This window comes from Mauremys reevesii, linkage group 1 (assembly GCF_016161935.1).
Source record: "Mauremys reevesii isolate NIE-2019 linkage group 1, ASM1616193v1, whole genome shotgun sequence".
Classification (NCBI taxonomy): domain Eukaryota; kingdom Metazoa; phylum Chordata; order Testudines; family Geoemydidae; genus Mauremys; species Mauremys reevesii.
The window spans coordinates 359,643,259-359,661,210 of record NC_052623.1 but is presented as its reverse complement, the minus strand read 5'-3'; positions in this window follow the sequence as shown (position 1 = coordinate 359,661,210).

The following is a 17,952-nucleotide window of genomic DNA, read 5'->3' as shown; positions in this document are numbered from 1 at the left end:
CCTGGCACCAGCTGAGGAGCTGGCCACTGAGCTGCCCGGCCTCTCCTCTGAGCTGCTGCTCCACAAACTAGCGTAGACAATACGCCGTCGTGTTACAGTGCGACAGGAAGGGCTCCCCCCCAGCCAAGAACACAGGTGCATCCACCCAGATTGCACATCACCCCCTCCAGCCTCCCCACCCCCCAAAGCCAGGGAAGGGGCGCTCAGCTTTCAGCCTGGACGAGGTGAACAGCGCGGGGCCCCATGCTCTGTGCCAGGGCTGGCCAGGAGTGATGGGAAGGGAAGAGCCTCTTCCACCGTCCAACTTGCATCCGAGTATCTCTTCAGTGCTGCCATTTGCATCTTCTCTAAAATCCACAGGCCTGGTCAGAATGGCCTGAAATGTGGGAGGCCAGGGCGGGGCCTGAACCGGACTCAAGGCTCAGTCACTTGAGTAGCCACTTTGGAGTCTGCCAGTTCTATGGCTTGGTTGTCCCACCTGGAACCACTGCTCTAGCAACTCGCCCACACTCCCCTCCCAGAGCCAGGTGTGAAACCCAGGAGTCCTGGCTCCCAGCATCCTGCTGCTCGCTAGCAAACAGGTGTGTGGCTGCCTGGCAGAGTGCGCTGGCACAAGTGGCAGGGGGCTCTGGTGTGGCTCTGGGGGTCCCTCAGTCAGACCCTGCTCTGGGAGGGTACCTATGGCTCCACACAACCTCTGCCCTGTCGGGGGTGGCACTAGGAACTGGGAACCTCACAGAACGTCCCTGCCCTTAGCTAACCCTGCCATGTTCTCCCCAGCCTGACCTCCAGTCACCCGTCCCACGGGGCCCGCAGCACGGCCCCTGCAGATCATTGATCCAGCGAGTCATCGCCGAGGGACAGAGCACGCGGGGCACCGCGCGGGGCCTGTCACAGATCCGAGCAGACACCCCTTGCTGGCTGCGAGGGGAAGCCAAGCCCCCGTGCTCAGGATCCCCCAGCTGTGTTACCCTCCTGGAGCCTCAGCAGGCTGCAGCACAGGCTCCTCCCTGGGTGTCTCTGGCACACTCCTGGGCACCAACTCTCCGTCTGTTCCCCCATGTCGGAAATGTTTTTTATAACATGGCTTTTTGTGAGGTGTAATCACCATTATCAATCTTAAGCCTTTCCCGTTGCGCCTGTGTGGGGCGTGCATGGTACCAGCCCTGTCAGCAGTGGTGGATTCACATACACGTAGGAACTCAGGATACAGCGGGATTTCATGATACCACTTCCCAGGAGCAATGGGAGTGCATGTGTTATACAGGTGTAGCCCCAACTCATCACAGACCCTCTGCCCCCTGCCCCCGTTTGCAGCCACACAATCCGGGCTACGGAGGCTAACGATGCATTAGGGAATTTCTGACAGTTACTTTCCTTTGGACCCTGCCTCTGGCCTCGTGGGTGTTTTGAAATATTTACACAGCCTCCCTGAGTGGGTCTGGAGGGACCCAGCGCTGGCTCTGGGGAGCACGTGCCGTAATCCCAGCAAGCAGCTGACGTGGGTGACTGGGAAGGAATTTCTAACAGCATGAAGAGAGCAAAGGTTTGTGCAGAAAGAGAGTGAAGAGCCCTGGGGGCAGCAGGAGATCTGGGACAGGAACCTTCGTCATCCTGGTGGCCTCAGGGACCAGCCATGCTCTGAGCTGCTTGTGACCCCTGGACGACCGAAAGGGTCGAGCTAAACTACCTCCACCTGGACAGGCCCAGGCCCCGGGGGATTGGGCTCCCTGACTCCAGTGTGATGGGCAGGGGCACACTTGGCTGGAGACCCCCCAGATACAGGCTGGTGGGGAGGCCAGGGGTCTCCTGAGGGTGCCTCATCTTAGGAGCACAGAGCACCTCTTAGCAGAGACCCTGTGCTCCAGCTCACGTCAGGCAATGCAAGTCAGGCATGACAAGTGTGTTTCTGCTCATTGTGGGAGGGAGGCAGGTGGGGGGCAGATCCCTGGTGAGCGGGCGCCACGGGAGGGGGAAGATCCCTGATGAACAGGTGCGGGGGAGGGGGCAGATCCCTGGTGACTGGGCACTGGGGGAGGGGGCAGATCCCTGGTGAACAGGCGCCAGGGAAGGTGGGTGGATCCCTGGTGAACAGGCGTCAGGGAAGGTGGGTGGATCCCTGGTGAGCGGGCGGCAGGGGAGGGGGCAGATCCCTGCTGAACAGGTGGGGGAGAGGGGGGAAGATCCCTGGTGAACAGGCGCCAGAGAAGGTGGGTGGATCCCTGCTGAACAGGCATCAGGGAAGGTGGGTGGATCCCTGGTGAACAGGCGCTATGGGAGGGGGGCGGATGCCTGGTGAACAGGCGCTGGGGGATCCGGCCCCGTTACCTCTAGACTCACTGCCCAGCTGACCTCTAAACTCCTGCCAGTGTCAGAACGTCTCCTCCTGTGGGTTGGGACAAGGCTGCCGGGGGGGCGTCACACCAGCCAGGGAGCAGCAGCCCCCACCCGTGCCGTGTGGGAGCACAGACTGCTGCTGGCTCGGCCGTTGTTTCTGTTTGAACTGCTGAGTGAGGGGACTGGACGGTGCCCCTGCTAGCTCCTTCTGAGAGGTCCCAGGAGGGGGCACGTTGATCCGCCTCTTGCAGCTGCACCATGGAATGTAGAGAGCTGCCGCCAGCCACACCCGCCCTGCGGATTCACAAGTGCGATGCTTTGCCAAGCTCTGCTCTCCCGCCCTGGAGGGGACATGGGCTGCACTGGGATCCGTGTAACCCTGGGCTCTGTGTCTCACGCCCATCCGGCTGGTGGTGGAGCAGGAGGGATCTGGGCCATGATCTGACCCCTTGATGGGCCAGATGCAGCACAAGACTTTCCTGGTCCCTGGTCCCCCTGAGCCCAAGGGCTGGAGCTGCCCTCTTTCCTGGGGTTCTTTCAACCCAAAGCTCTTGCTAAGTTTACTCTGTGCGAGGTGGTGTCAGGAAATAAATCAGGGGACACACGGCCGTCCGACCGATCGATGGCTGCACAAACAGGACAACACAAGTGCTTTCACTTAAAGCTAAACTTTACTTAGTCTCAAGCACTTACACACGTCCGCAACAGGTTAGTAAAACACCCCCAACCCTCGATAATTATCAGAGCTGAGTGTGGCTCTCGAGTGGCACAGTGACAGGCTTCTGTTGGCCAAAGATTTCGCCTGCCAGTGGGGACCCCAAGATGCGTCCAGAGGGAGCATCCCTGAAGAAACCATCCTGAAGAGTCCACTACCTCAAGCTTTCCCCCCTTATTTATACATTAGGAATACGATGGCATGTCACGTAAAGAAAACTTGCTAAGCAAGCAATTTTTAGAGATCAAGCAAGCTAGGGCTGCTGCCTGGCCAGTTCATGGCCTGCTGACTTGGCTACTTTTAGCAATGAGCAACAGTGACTGAGGGACTGTTACTGGTTTGCCAAGATCTCCCCGTACAGTTCCCCTCCTTAAAGGTCACCTTTCACACAAGGGGCCTTTACACAATCGCTGTTACATCTTTCCTGGACGCACCTGAGTTGAGATCCATCGAAAGCTCAAAGCTCTCAGCCAAGACTGAGCAAATGATCTTCTTGTTGTCATCCCATACTCAGCCCACCGGCACAGCAACTGACAAGTGATCGCCTCTCCCATTTAAGGGAGGGGTGATGAGTTCGATATGTTCCTTTCCCGGGGGTAGGAGTGCCGGTGGCAGTAACCTCTAACTCGTCTGTCAGGGGACTTGCAATCGCCAGTTTTTGCACCAGGTCCAGCATGTCATCAGGCTGGTAACAAAAAACACTACTATTTGGCACCCCAAGATTACTATGATGGGGTGTACGGCCAAATCCAGGATGCCTGTGCCAGTGGGGGACCATCCCAATAACGCTTCCCAACAGTGGTGTGACGGGTCCTGGACAATTCTTGCAAATACCCATTTAATTTCATTGCCATTATGATGCACGGTAACCATGACTCTGCACCCTTCCTGTTTTGCAGAATGTAACTAGTTCTGTGAATCAGGGTGTACAAGCAATGTTTGTAAAGCAGTTAGATCCATTCCAAGCTATGATCCATCCATGTAAAGTTAGATCCATTCCAAGGGGCACAGGTGTTACAATAGAATACAAAATATAAGAGACTTTTAACTGCTTATATTTAAATTTGGGTACATGAAATTCAAAATCACATTCCCTAATTGCTACAATATGACAGAAACATTTATTCTCATAGGGATTATAATTGACTTTATGCACAAAATTAACAAAAAGCATAGACACCAACTTCTAAGATATACGCTATAGTTTCCTAGGTACACAAGCACAGAATTATTATTGACAAATAGGTTAATAGCATGAAAGCATTTTCCTTCAATTATTTCCAAACATACATCCTGAGGTTGGAGGGCATTTTTGTTACATTCATATCCAATTCCAGGTTCCTCTAAACAGGCTTCCAATTTTACTGTCTTCCATTTCTGATCATCTTTCACCACCCACACTCTGCGGTCGATAGGTTCCATTATGGTCTGATAAATATTGAGGCCTAAAGCCACAACAGGAGAAACCCATTTTATTTCTGCTTGGGACATTAGCAAAACAAAGACCGTGATTTCCTCTGACTCTTATCATAGGTGAAATTTACCATTTTCCACCAGGCCTGTAACTCTCTTTTAGTTTGGGTGGAATTTTTCCAAATGATGCTTCTGATTTCTACTGGGAGCACCCCATTCCTACCATCCCAAATCATGTCTTTTACTACATCAATCATCCATACTTGCATTTGCATTCACGCCATGGCTAAAGAAGTGTTAGCTTGCAGAGTGCCAACAGCCTGCAAGAGGAGGCGATGCCCTTCCTCTTGGGTTTTTCCTCTAAGATATTTGCTACTTGGGATTGCAGAGAGCTTGACTGATCGAATGACACCTTAATAGGTGTAGCCAAATCTTGGATGTGAGCTCCCATTGCAGTTATCTTGTGTGCAAGCACCTCCTCATGAATGCTGCTAGGACTGCGCCTCCCGTTCCAGCTGCTCCCCAGGAGTCTCTCTTTTCCCTTCTATGTCCCCTGCTAGACCTGTCTGGTTTGGGAACATTGTGTGTTTCCATCCAATGTTTTCAATGCTCAGATAAGGGCAGAACAAATTGATCACAGCCTGGGCTCCATCGCCGAGACCTTTGTCAAGCTGAGGTCTAGAGTGACCTTTCTGAGGGAGTGAGTAGGGTCAGCCACCAATTGCTTTTTGACCTTGGTACAGACAACACAGGGACCTATTTAACTGGGGACCGGTGGGTCCAGAACCCAAATATTGCAACTTTTTACACCACGAGGCCCTCGCAGAAGCCATGTTCCTGTCATGCTAACCTGCATGTTGATAATTTCCTCACTAGCACACCAGACCAACCACATCGCGGGGACAGGTGCTCCTCTTTGAGCATCCACTGGTTCCTGTTGGAACAGGACAGGAGGATTTTCCATTCCTCTCCTAGTGTGACTCTTTGCAATTCTGTTTTTTCCCAATTTGTCTGCTTCCCAGTGGAGTGGGCAGCATCTTCTAATTTAAATTAGACTGTTTTGTCTCCAGGGGCTGTTTTCTCAGGCAGGTCAGTCTGGTCGTATCCTCCATTTCCTCCCACCAATAAATCTGCTCTCCCGGGCCACAGAGGGGATGTTCTGGAATGCATGAGGATAGTGATGTTTCCACCAATCATTCTGGGATTCTTTAGCTGCCAAAGTGGACTATCATTTACAGTCCAAACCATTATACATGTTGATTCCCCACTCATTCCGACAGTGATGCTTATTTTGTTCAAACCTTTTAACCTCACGGAAGTGGGGTTGTGTCCATCGGGAGGTGGAGACCTTCTCCTGAGACACATGTGGGACTTGGAGCAATGTCGAGGGTATTGTTTACTTCGCACTCCAGTGTCTTCCATGTGTGGTTCTCCCATGTCTCGATTACAAGGGCTTTTGGTGCACCAACACCAGAGGAGCAGACCCCCAAACACAAGAATCCAGATAGCAACATACACAACCCAGACCACATCGCAGGCAGGGCTGTTGGACGTCTGCTGACACAGGACTCTACAACACACAACACACATAGACTATTTCCTCCCCCCGCCCAAGAGGGAGGGAGTGGTAAAGCATTTTAAAGCTCACATTTATTCAGACTCTCTGAGGTCTGAATCATGTTTCTCTCAAGCTGAGAGTATCTGGGCCTGACGCTGGGGCCTGGGCATTTGCCCATGACTATCAGGTAGTTTATTGCATTTATTTCACTTTCTGCTGTTTTAATTGTAACACTTAGTCGGGTTATATTTATATTTTCATATGGGACCACTTCAGTTTTTTCTATTATGTCCAGCTCTGAACTTAACTCCTCCTCTTCTGACTCCGAGGGATTAGTTGTCAGGTCACTATCTATTTCTACTTTGGTTTCCCATTTCCCATGAATGATTACGCTCTCCTCCTGCAGGAACCAAAAATAGGCATCCCTCTCGTCTAAGACTGACTGGGATGGTTTCCCTTCCATCGTTTTAGCTGTGAGGAGTGAAACCACTTCAGAATGTTTTTCTTTCCTGACCGAATTTCCAGCTGATAGACAGTGGGACTGGCCTTGTTACAGATTCTAACAGGTCCTGCCCAGATGGGACTGAGATTACGTGCTCTTTCCTTTCCTTGTCGATACAGAACCATGTCTCCTTCCTGCCATTCTTGGGGATTTAGGACTGGACCCATTCTTCTGTCCATTTTCCGAATGTTGGTTCCCAAGGCTGTAGCGACCTGCCGACGGGTGTCAGCAACAACTTTTAACAGCTGCTGCATCCATTGGTCCGTGAGGATGCAGAGTTGTAGGTTGTCAGGTGGTGTCCCATCCACCCATCACTGTTCTGGGAGACACACATCTCTCCCAGTCATCGCCTTGAATGGAGTTACTCCGTGCGATGCCACGGACCCCCTGGTAGCCACCAGGATGAACGGCAGCGTTTGGTCCCAATCCTTCCCTTGCTGGTTTACTGCTTTTCTGAGAGCTGTTTTGAGAGTATGGTTAGTTCGCTCCACCTGGCCTGAACTCTGGGGGTGTCCAGCTATATGGAGCCTTTGTTTAATCCCAAACACTTGGCAGATACCTTTTGTGATTTCCCCAATAAAGTGAGTCCCTTGGTCTGAATCAGTGTCCCTTGGGCTGCCCCATCTGGTTATTCCTTGTTCAGTGAGCACCCGAGCTGTGGCTTGAGCTGTATTATGTCGAGTGGGGATGGCCTCAATCCAACAATCACCAGACAATACTGATTATCCCTTGGCACCCTGGGTAGGAGCCCAATAAAAGCAATTTGCAGGCGGGCCCTTGCCCCTCTATTCTCGGATGTCTCAGAGGTCCTTTGATTATTTGGGGATCAGCATTATTGGCTGCACATGGCAGACAGTTATTTACAAACTGCTCCACGTCGCTGCTCATGTGTGGCCACCAGCCGGCAGCCTGCAATCGGGTTAAGGTTTTCTCTACTCCTCGGTGTCCCCCATCGCGAGCTAGGGAGATCAGTCCTGTTCTTAAGGCTGCAGGAACCACCCGGACTGCTTCTGGTTCCCCGTCCTTAGTTGCTAGAATTAATTTTGATTCATTCTCCACACTTTCCGCTCCCGGTGCTTTCCCTTTGTCACTAACTCTGCCAGCCTGGGGTCCTGGCTTTGGAGGGTTATTAAGTCTATTTGAACTGAGTCTCCTTTTCTGGCTGCTGCTATAGGAGCTATACCTCCCCCATTTCTTGGCTGCCACAATTTTCCCTCTCTGGCCTCCCTCCTTGCTTCCTCATCTGCCCGATTATTCCATTTTGACTCCTCAGTCCCCTTCTTGTGTGCTCTGACTTTTCCCATGTCTACCACAGTATCCCAGCCTCTGCCAACGCCCACACATATGTCAGTTTGCCAGCATGGGCTATGGGTTCCCATCTGCAGACCTCATCCCTCTCTTTTTCCAGTCTGGAACCCAATCCCCTAGGGACTGAAGGACCCAGCCTGAGTCTGTGAATATGACGACCTCCTGAGTGGTGAGGGTGTTCTCAAGGGCTACTGCTCTAGCCACAAATTCAGCTGCTTGGGCAGAGTATGGTGCACGCTGTCCGTTCGGCACCTCGCCCGTAGGCACTTTTACAGCAGTGAAGCCTGCATGCGGATGGCTGCTTTTGTAAAAACAAGAGTTCCACACCCAGCTAGATTGCCTCAGTGCTCCCTGAGTCACTCACAAATCACACAGAGAAAGGCACCAGCAAATATCATGAGCCATCTCCTTGCACCTCTGGAATATACCATATTTCCTTGCTCAGAAGCCTGCTGGCAGACTCTGCATCTGCCTAGCCGTGACTAGGGACTGGCGGACCCTGCAGTTCTCCAGCTGCCACAAAGAGCAGGGGACCCCCGCCGCTTCCGACCTGCAATGGTCAGTGAGGACTCCCCGCAGCTACCAGCTGCCTGGGGGTGAGGGGATCCTGCAGCAGCCCAGCCCCAGGAGCAGAGGGATCCTGGAGCTCCCAGGCACCTCAGAGGTTGGGGACCCAGGAGCCCCAGCAGCAGTGGGTGCTGAACCCGCCTACCCCTCTTGTCAGGGATATTTTTACTGAAAGTCAGGGACAGGTCACGGGCTTCTGTGATTTTTCGTTTATTGCCTGTGACCTGGCCATGACTTTTCCTAAAAAAATCTGTGATAAATGAATTATAAGTGGTAGGCATACAAGGTCAGAGATAGTTACCAAAGAAAATCAAATGTAAGCACAGTTTAAATCTTAAACCTTATTACACTAGGCAGTATTTGTATCAAGCAATGTTTCTCTCCCCACTGGATGTTGCAGGTAGGTTATAGATTTTAATACACAGGCTTCCCCTTTAAGCCTGGGATCAGTCTCCTCAGTTCAAGTCTTTGTCTTCTCAGTGGTCTTGTTGCTTCTGGTGTAGGTGGGGGAGGAGAAAGGCAAAATCACGGTGCCGCTGTCCCCTATTTTATATCCTCAGTCCATGTGCCTGGAAAACACGAGCCCAGACATGTCCTGGTGGGATTTGCTTTGTCACGCTGAGCAATCCCCTATTGTGTGAAGCTTCCACAGCCCTCTTAGAGCATTGTAAGAGCCCTTCTTTACAACACCCCCGCTGATTACTGGTCACTGAACACCCTCCTGGGAAGGGATCGCCACTCTCGTTGTCACTGGAGAACCAGTAGTAGTGACTCTCAAACTTACAACATATTTCAGTGACAGCCATACAGCAAAATCTCACACCTTCACTCACACTAATGATATACATCTTTGGACAGAACAATGGGATTCATCAGATCATGACCGTTCATGTGATATCTTCCCTGGGATGCTCTGTATGAAATATGAGCATTGTGCAGCAGGAAAAGTGTAAGAGGAAAAACAGTTCAAGACAGTTGGCAGTTTTTCAGAGAGACATTATAAGGGCACAAGAACAAACTATCCCACTGCGTAGGAAAGACAGGAAGTGTGACAAGAGCCCACCCTGGCTTACCCAGGAGACCTTCAGTGACCTGAAATTCAAAAAAGTGGCCTACAAAAAGTGGAAACTAGGTCAAATTACAAAGGCTGAATATGAACAAACAACACAAAGTATGTAGGGGAAAAATTAGACAAGCCAAAGTGCAAAACAAAATTAAATTGCTTAGAAACATCGAGGGAACCAGAAAACATTCCATAAATACTTTAGAAGCAAGAGGAAGACGAAGGGCAGCGTAGGCCCATTACTCAGTGATGGGGGGGAAATAATAACAGAAAATGTGGAAATGGCAGAAGTGTTAAATGACTTTTTTGTTTCGGTTTTCACTAAAAAGGTGAGTAGCAATTGGACGTCTAACACAGTGAATGCCAGTGAGAATGAGGGAGGATCAGAGGCTAAAATAGGGAAAGAAGAAGGTGAACATTATTTAGACAGGTTATGTCTTCATGGCAGCAGGGCCTGATGAAATACATCCTGGAACACTCCAGGAGCTGGCTGAGGAGACATCTGAGCCATGAGCGATTGTCTCTGAAAAGTCCTGGAGGACGGAAGAGATTCCAGAGGGCTGGAAAAAGGCAAATAAAGTGCCCATCTCCTGTGATCGTTTGGACCCCTTGGGAAGTCACCTGATGGCTGGGATACCACTGAGTCCACCTGTTCTGCAGCCATGGGCCCCCTTTGGCCTGGCTTGCTGAGCCAGGCTCCTAACACCTCCTCTCACACGCACAGGCAGGGCCATGCCCAGCTGCAGATCAGCTCTGGGCAGACTCAGCTTCAGGGACTTGCAGATATGTACATGTGTCTCTGCCCCAACAAATAATGCAACTGCAAACACAAAGAATTTCCTTTTCTTAATCACAGTTTGGTTTTTCATTTTCATGTTTATTTTTTATTCAAAGACAGAAAAATGTAAGGGGAAACCTCAACATTAAGATTAAGGTAATATTAATAACATGTTAATTTCTTCTTTGGGTTTTTATAAACTTGTTTGCACTTTTAAATATAGTGATAAAAATGTCATAGCACAAATGTTTAAACAGAACAATTTATGCATAAAGCTAACCGAACCATCGCAACAGATTTCCACCTTTTCAGTGTCTCCATCTTTGTCTCCCAAACACAACCAAGTGTCAGAAAACGTTAATACCTTCAAATTATTTGCCTCAACCTGTATTTAAAATTCATTTTGGTTTAATTTTTATTCTCTTTTAGTTATGTTAAAGGGAAGCTAATGTTTGCGCTTCTAAACCAGTGGTCCCCACACTTTCCGTGTGGCGGGCACCGGGTGACGAGCCACCGAGTAGCGTGGGCGCCAGACAAGCAGCCACCGAAGTCTCGCCAGGGCAGAGGGTGGCCACCGAAATGCCAGAGAAGCAGAATCATGAGAGGCCACGAAAATCAAGAGCAGAATCAGCGCATTTCGGCAGCGGCACTTCTTGATGGCGCTAGCTTCGGCGGAGGCTGCTTGTCTGGTGGCCAGCAGGCGGGCGCACAGAGATGCCTGTTCCAAACAGTTAACAAAAGTGAAATTGGGACCACAAGCAAATTAACTCTAAAAAGCTTGTTAAAATTATGTTACTAACTCTTTTGCTAAAACAGTGTTCCAGAAGGGAAAGCGACACACCTTCTCCTGGAAGATTTTGAGCATCTAGTTTAGCCGTTGAGCATCACATTTAGTATGAAATATTAGTAATGCACCTCAAGGGAAAACGAATGTCTACCCAACAATTGCAAAAGCCTCTGTGTGTATAGCTTGCGTTTTAACAGATTTGATCCCTATTACATTGCAAAGACACTAAATTAATCTGTATATTAAATTTGGGTTACTAAAAACAAGAGAAATGTAAAAAACAGACAAACAAAACCTTTATTATTTTAACTAACTTAAGCTGTTTAAGGTTGCACCCCACAGAGCACCAGAAGATATCGCACCACAAGGACACCAGAAGACATCTGTATACAGCGAAGGAACCCCCAAGCATCAAGAAGAGAAAAATGAAGTGCTTTATAAATAAGAGACTGGTCATTTACTCCTCAGTCTACCATATATGGACAATTCAGTTGGCAATTAGCCAAAAACCACCATCAGTTAAGTTAAACTTGGCTACTATGTAAAAGCAACTGTATTAGGCTATGGCTACACTTACACTTCAAAGCGCTGTCCGTACTCCACCTCCCTGTGGGGAATAATGTACAATGCTGGGAGCCGCGCTCCCAGCGCTGGGGCTTTGACCACACTGGCGCTAGCGCAGCAATAATCTGCAGCGCTGGAGAGGGTGTGTTTTCACACCCTGCTGCAGCGCTGCAAATTTGCAAGGGTAGCCATAGCCTTAGTGCTGTATTGTTGTATTATTGCTGTACATCATTTTCAATGTCCATAACATTGCTAATTTGTTTAATCACCACACAGGTGAAAATTAACAAACGAATGGCAGCAAACAACATGAAGACAAGGAAAAAACAAAGTTGTAAACTAAAAACAAAACCAAAAACAAGTTACACAGTAACTACAAATTGGGTAACAAATTGCCTGTTTTATCAGTCATAACTTGGGTCACTGACACTGCAGCGTAACTGAGGCACATGTTATTCAAAACACTCTTGATCAGTGTCTGGATCCTAATACTTGATCAATTGGTTACTGTCCATTCAGTAGGTTATCTGGAAGGCAGCATCCATAAGAAACAACTGGATCTCCATCAACTATTGGTGTATCACAGAGCAATGCAATCCAGGGAACGGAAGCTAGCAGTTCCTGCATCCTGCCCAGCACAGCTTACCAGAGGGAGACAACCAGCAGTCAGGGTGACTGTAGCGAGGCGGGGTGGCTCCCCTCCTCCCCAGGGAGGGTTGAGTCCCGGCTGCACAACTTTACAGTGACCCATAACATAAATGGGCAGTACGGTGTAGTAACTAATTACAAACCAGTTATATATAACGGCCTCATTTGTAGTGTCACTACCCCAAATTTCTGTTCTCTTCTCATAGACATAATTCTGGGGGACACACTATAACGACCCCTATCCCAGTATTTCAAACCCTCAACCTACTGCGAATGACAATACAGGTGATAACTGCAATTGCCCTAATAGGAGAGTGTTTCTGTCTGCGGCACCAAAGTAAAGGGGACAGAGTACACAGCAGACTGGAAAGACATGGCTTTGCTTGGCAATAAGGTGGTGTCATATGTACACATACAGACTATACATATAGACCCATCTACGCTACAAATATATAAGCCAGCTCCATATTATCCATATATGTTAAATATCTGGGAGTGCCTCTAAGGCTCAGTCATAATGCTACATTCCTCAGTCATGGTCCCGGGCCTAACGTTCCCAGGCCCACCATAAGGGACTAAAAATACCTGGATAATAAATTCTGTCTATCAGTCATACGAGGGAATTTGCAGACTAAACAGACAAGTGGGGCATGAGTGTATGGATGGTAAAATAAGGTACCCACATAACAGTGTTTAGCCCACTGGGTTATCTTTAGTCCAGGCATTATGCGTTTTCGGGATGATGGGTAAACATCCCCCCTCCATAAAAAGAGAAAAAAATGGGGGAATGTGGTAAGATGAGGCCTGAGACATAAACCCTTATATTAGAGGCCTGGTATGAGGCCTGAGGCCTGAGCTAAAGTAATGGTCCAGACTTTGCTAACATAAAGCAAAGTGAAGCTGTGAGCCAGAGGCAGGCCCTGCTCACAGAAGCTGGGAAGGAAAGGGCTCATGCTGCAAAAACACACATACCTAAAAGGTACTGGACACGAGAGATACAAACATGTGCCAGCATGGCACCAAGAACCCTCCATAGTTGCACATTCCACACATAACAAGGAACAGGCTGACCCATCCCAATGACAGGGGCAAAAGGGTAATATGGTGGCTAGAACTGTTTGTTCGAACCAACATGTACAAGGTGAGAGGCGGCACCTTACTACATAGACGGGTTGCACCTCAATACGTCAGCAGTGATGTGTAACTGGTTTGTTCCTGTGTATAAGAATGCACCCCTGAGGAGTTGTCTTTGTCTGGCCTAAGGGGCAGTGGAGAATCTCGCCATGGACTGAGCCTTGTCAGGGGCACAAATTCTTGGCATGTCCTGTAGAGTCTGCAGGAAACGATTATTGTGCTTCGTTTGACAATAAAACTGGCTGGGAGCCATCGTTCCATATTGGAGTCTGTGGTCATTGGGGGTTCTCTCAGGGTTTGCTGGGTCAGCGATCTGTGCAGAGCCGGGGCAGCACACAGAGGGAACACACATGCAGCCAACTGCTATCATCATTTAACAGAGCAGAGCAGCACACCGGTGACATCTGACGACAGAAGGCATTTCACACTTCTGACTGGTCCTTTTCTGTTCCATTTAACTAACTTCCCCATTTTTGGGTAGTTCCCCTTTCTGAAGTGAAACGCTGCTGTGGTGGTTTCTTTGGCATTCTTCCCTGCTGCCATGGAAGTTAAATTTAATTGTATTAGGGTTGCTATTACTGAGAAATGCAGCTATATTCACCTCTTGGAAGAGATCCTGTGCTTCACTAAATCAAGAACTGCCTCGCCGCTTGTGGGTTCCAGGACTAGCTGCTCCAAGCAGCAGTCAATAGTGTGTTCCAGGCCCCATTAAGTGCCCCCATGACATATTCCACACACCCCATATAGTGCTCTATAGATTTCACTGATATCCACATCAAAACAGGGGGCGATATTTTAGAGAAGTTGAAAAGAGATGGTTCACACATGGCTGATTACGAGGGACAAAGCTTTGGCACCAGAGCTAACGTGGCTGCAGCATAACAAGGTGTTACCAATCGAATTCAGCAGGTAATTAGTAGGCGCCTTTCATCCCAAGTGCTGCCCACTCCCTGAAGCTTGTTGGAGAAGCTGCTGCAATGGGTGTTCCCCAAGTCGCTCTGTCATTTTGGAAGTGTTCAGAGATTGTGTCCCCGGTTCTCCACATCTACTAGCCATTGGGAAGTGCAAAGCGTATTAGCATCACATTGACATGCCAAACCACCACAGGATGGACAGCAAGGGCAGAAGCAATCCATGCGGTGTGGAGTGGCTCACGAACGTGGGTGCCGGTCTCAGGGCAGACTGCCAAGGAGCAGGGCACAAACCCCAGACTGGTTGTGTTCTGTAATTAGCTTTCCCCATCCCAGTAACAAGTATGAACTCCTCAGGTGCTGTAACAGCCTCAACATGGAGTCACAGACTGTCCCCTTGGGCACTCTCTCTATCTTGCCACCCAGGCAAGGGTGCCTCTGTGATAGATTGGCTCTTACACCCAAAATCCCAACAGTGTTCACATTACTCCAGTCCAAAAGGACCAGTCACTTACCCCAGATCTCCAGGTCAATTGCACCTTAGATCCGTTACCAAAGACAACCCTTGTAGCCAATCCTGTGTAACCCTTCTGCCAGGTGGCGCCAGCAGCAACAAGGGCCAGGTTCAGTATCTAGAGGTTCCTTTTCAACAATACAGCACAGAACCGACTCGAACCACCCCCCCCCCCCAGTGACCTGGGACAATTACACAGCACCCCTGGGCGCTTCTAAGAGGCACTGCTTCCCCTCTCGCAAGTAGAGTCTGAGTGTAGCAAAACACTTAATAAAAGGAGGGAAGTAACTCAGCATTAATTTGGGAAAACACCACTGTCACGGAGTGTGGGGGAGTCCGGCCCTGCACCCCTCTTCCTGGGACTCACAGTGACTCTCAGCCAGCCGGTAAAACAGAAGGTTTATTGGACAACAGGAACACAGGATACAGGAGGGCTCGTGTTCAGCGCCAGGACCCCTCATTCTGGCCTTTCTGGGGGTTCAGGGTGTCTGGATTCCAGCCTAGGATCCCCTGAAAACCCAGCTCCCAAACCGAAGACTGACCCAACCCTCTCCACTCAGCTCCTTTCCTTTGTCTAGCTCCCCGGGCAGAGGTGTCGCGACCTCCCCTCCCCCAGGCCCAGCTCATGTTACAGGCTGAATACCTGTCTCTCACCTAATCCTCCCTGGCTCTCCCATCTCCCACACAGACAGCCCCTACTCCATCACAACCACAACTAGGGTTCATAAACAGAAACCATGAGGAAAAGACCCTCCCCTAAGTAAGTTGGTCTGTGCCCTTTTCCCCTCAAGTTCTTAAGTCCAGCAACCCAAATGTTCCTTTAATGTGCCTGTGCCTTCCCTGCACCCCACTCACAGTTGCAGCCCCAGAGTTCAGAGCTTCCTCTGCACAGTTCACCTCCTACCCTGAGTGGAGGTAAGAAAGCACCTTACTCACACCACTGCTTGGGTACTTACTCACCACCCCTCTCCACCAGCCCTCCTGGTGGCCAATTGCCACACTTCCCTCTGAGGCTCCACTCTGGTCCTCTCCACCAGCCACCTTGCCAACCAATCAACAAGATGTCTTCAGGTCCCACCACTTAACACAGCTCTCACTGATTCTAACTGTTAGTGGGGGAGTCTCACCGCTGGTGCACTGGACAGGCTCTTGTATCAGAGATGCTGTCTCAAAGCAAGTCTAATACCATCTCAATGCAGCTAGGGTCCGTGCTGGCGGACGTGGTTCACCCAGACCAGACCTACACCGTCCCGGGCCGCACGATATTTTATAACCTGTATCTGGTCCGGGACCTTCTGGAATTAGGGTGTAGGGATGGTCTGTTGTTCGCCCGCTTGTTCCTGGATCAGTAGAAGGCGTTCAACAGGGTGGACCACAGGTATCTCCTGAGCACTCTGCGAGCGTTCAGCTTTGGACCCCGGTTTGTGGGTTTTCTCCAGGTGCTGTACGCTTCCGCAGAGTGTCTGGTCAGGCTCAACTGGACCCTGACCGAGCCGGTCAGCTTCGGGCGAGGAGTACGGCAGGGGTGCCCCCTCTCGGGTCAGCTGTACGCTCTGGCGATCGAATCCTTCCTCTGTCTCCTCCGTTGGAAGCTGACGGGGTTGGTGCTTCGAGAGGCGGAGCTGCGGCTGGTCTTGTCGGCGTATGCCGACGATGTGCTCCTCGTGGTCCAGGACCCAGGAGACTTTGTGCGGGTGGAAGCTTGCCAGGCCATCTACTCGGTGGCCTCCTCCGCCCGGGTCAACTGGGTCAAGAGCTCTAGCCTGCTAGTCGGGGACGGGTGGCAGGTGAGCTCCCTCCCACCCGCACTTCAGGCCATCCAGTGGAGCGCGAGTCCGCTGCTCTATCTCGGCGTTTACCTTTCTGCCACGCATCCGCCTCCGCCGGAGAACTGGCACGGTTTAGAGGGCAGGGTGACGGAGCGGCTCCGGAAATGGACAGGACTACTCCGGTGCCTCTCTTTCCGAGGGAGGGCGCTGGTGCTGAATCAACTAGTCCTGTCCATGCTCTGGTACTGGCTCAACACCCTGGTCCCGGCCCCGGATTTCCTGGCCAACCTCCGGACGGCAGTTCTGGAGTTCTTTTGGCCAGGGACGCACTGGGTCTCTGCAGGGGTCCTCCACCTGCCCCTGGAGGAGGGGGACAGGGCCTGAAGTGCCTGCGCACTCAGGTCCACGTTTTCCGCCTCCAGGCCCTGCAGAGGCTCCTGTATGGTGCGGGTAGTCCGGCGTGGAGCGTACTGGCACATGCCTTCCTCCGCCGCTTCCGAGGGCTCCGATACGACCGGCAGCTCTTTCACCTCCATCCGAGGGGTCTTCCGCGAGACCTCTCCGGGCTGCCGGTCTTCTACCAAGACCTCCTCTGGACCTGGAAGCTCTTTTCAGCAACCAGGTCCGTGGCGGCTACCGTGGGGGCTGATCTCCTCGCGGAGCCCCTGCTACACAACCCCCAGCTCCGTGTGCAGGTGGCGGAGTCCCCCGCGGTGCACCAGAGGCTGGTCTTGGCAGGAGTCACCAGGGTCGGAGACCTCCTGGACTACGACCAGGGAGACTGGCTGGATCCCCTGACGCTCACTCAGCGCATGGGGCTCTCCAGACCTCGTACTCCCCGGCACGTACTTCAGGAGGTGAAGGCTGCTTTACTGCCCGCTGCTCGGGCCTACCTCGACCGGGTCCTGCGAGAGGGTACGCCCCGCTCACCTTCCACCCTGGGCCCCATGGCCCTTTTTATCAGGCCCCTGCCCCGTGGACCCATTCGGCCCCCTCGCCCTTTCACTGCGAGCCGGCTGCCCGATCTGTGGCCAGTTCTGTTCCAGACCGTGCCAAGGAAACATCTGTACACACTCATGCTCCACACTCTTCACTACCTCACCCTCGCGTCCCACCCCGATACAAAATGGTGGGACCTCCTGCCACCTCTCAAGGGTAAGGAGCCCCAGTGGGCCAGCTTATATTCTGCCCTGGTCCCGAGTCCCGTCGGGGATGTCAGTTGGCGGCTCCTTCACGGGGCCGTGAGCACGGGCGTGTACTTGGCACGGTTTACCCCTGTCCCCAACACCTGCCCCTTTTGCGGCGTGAAGGAGACCCTGGCACACGTTTATTTGGAGTGCACCAGGTTGCAGCCCCTGTTCCGGCTCCTCTTGGATCTCCTCTT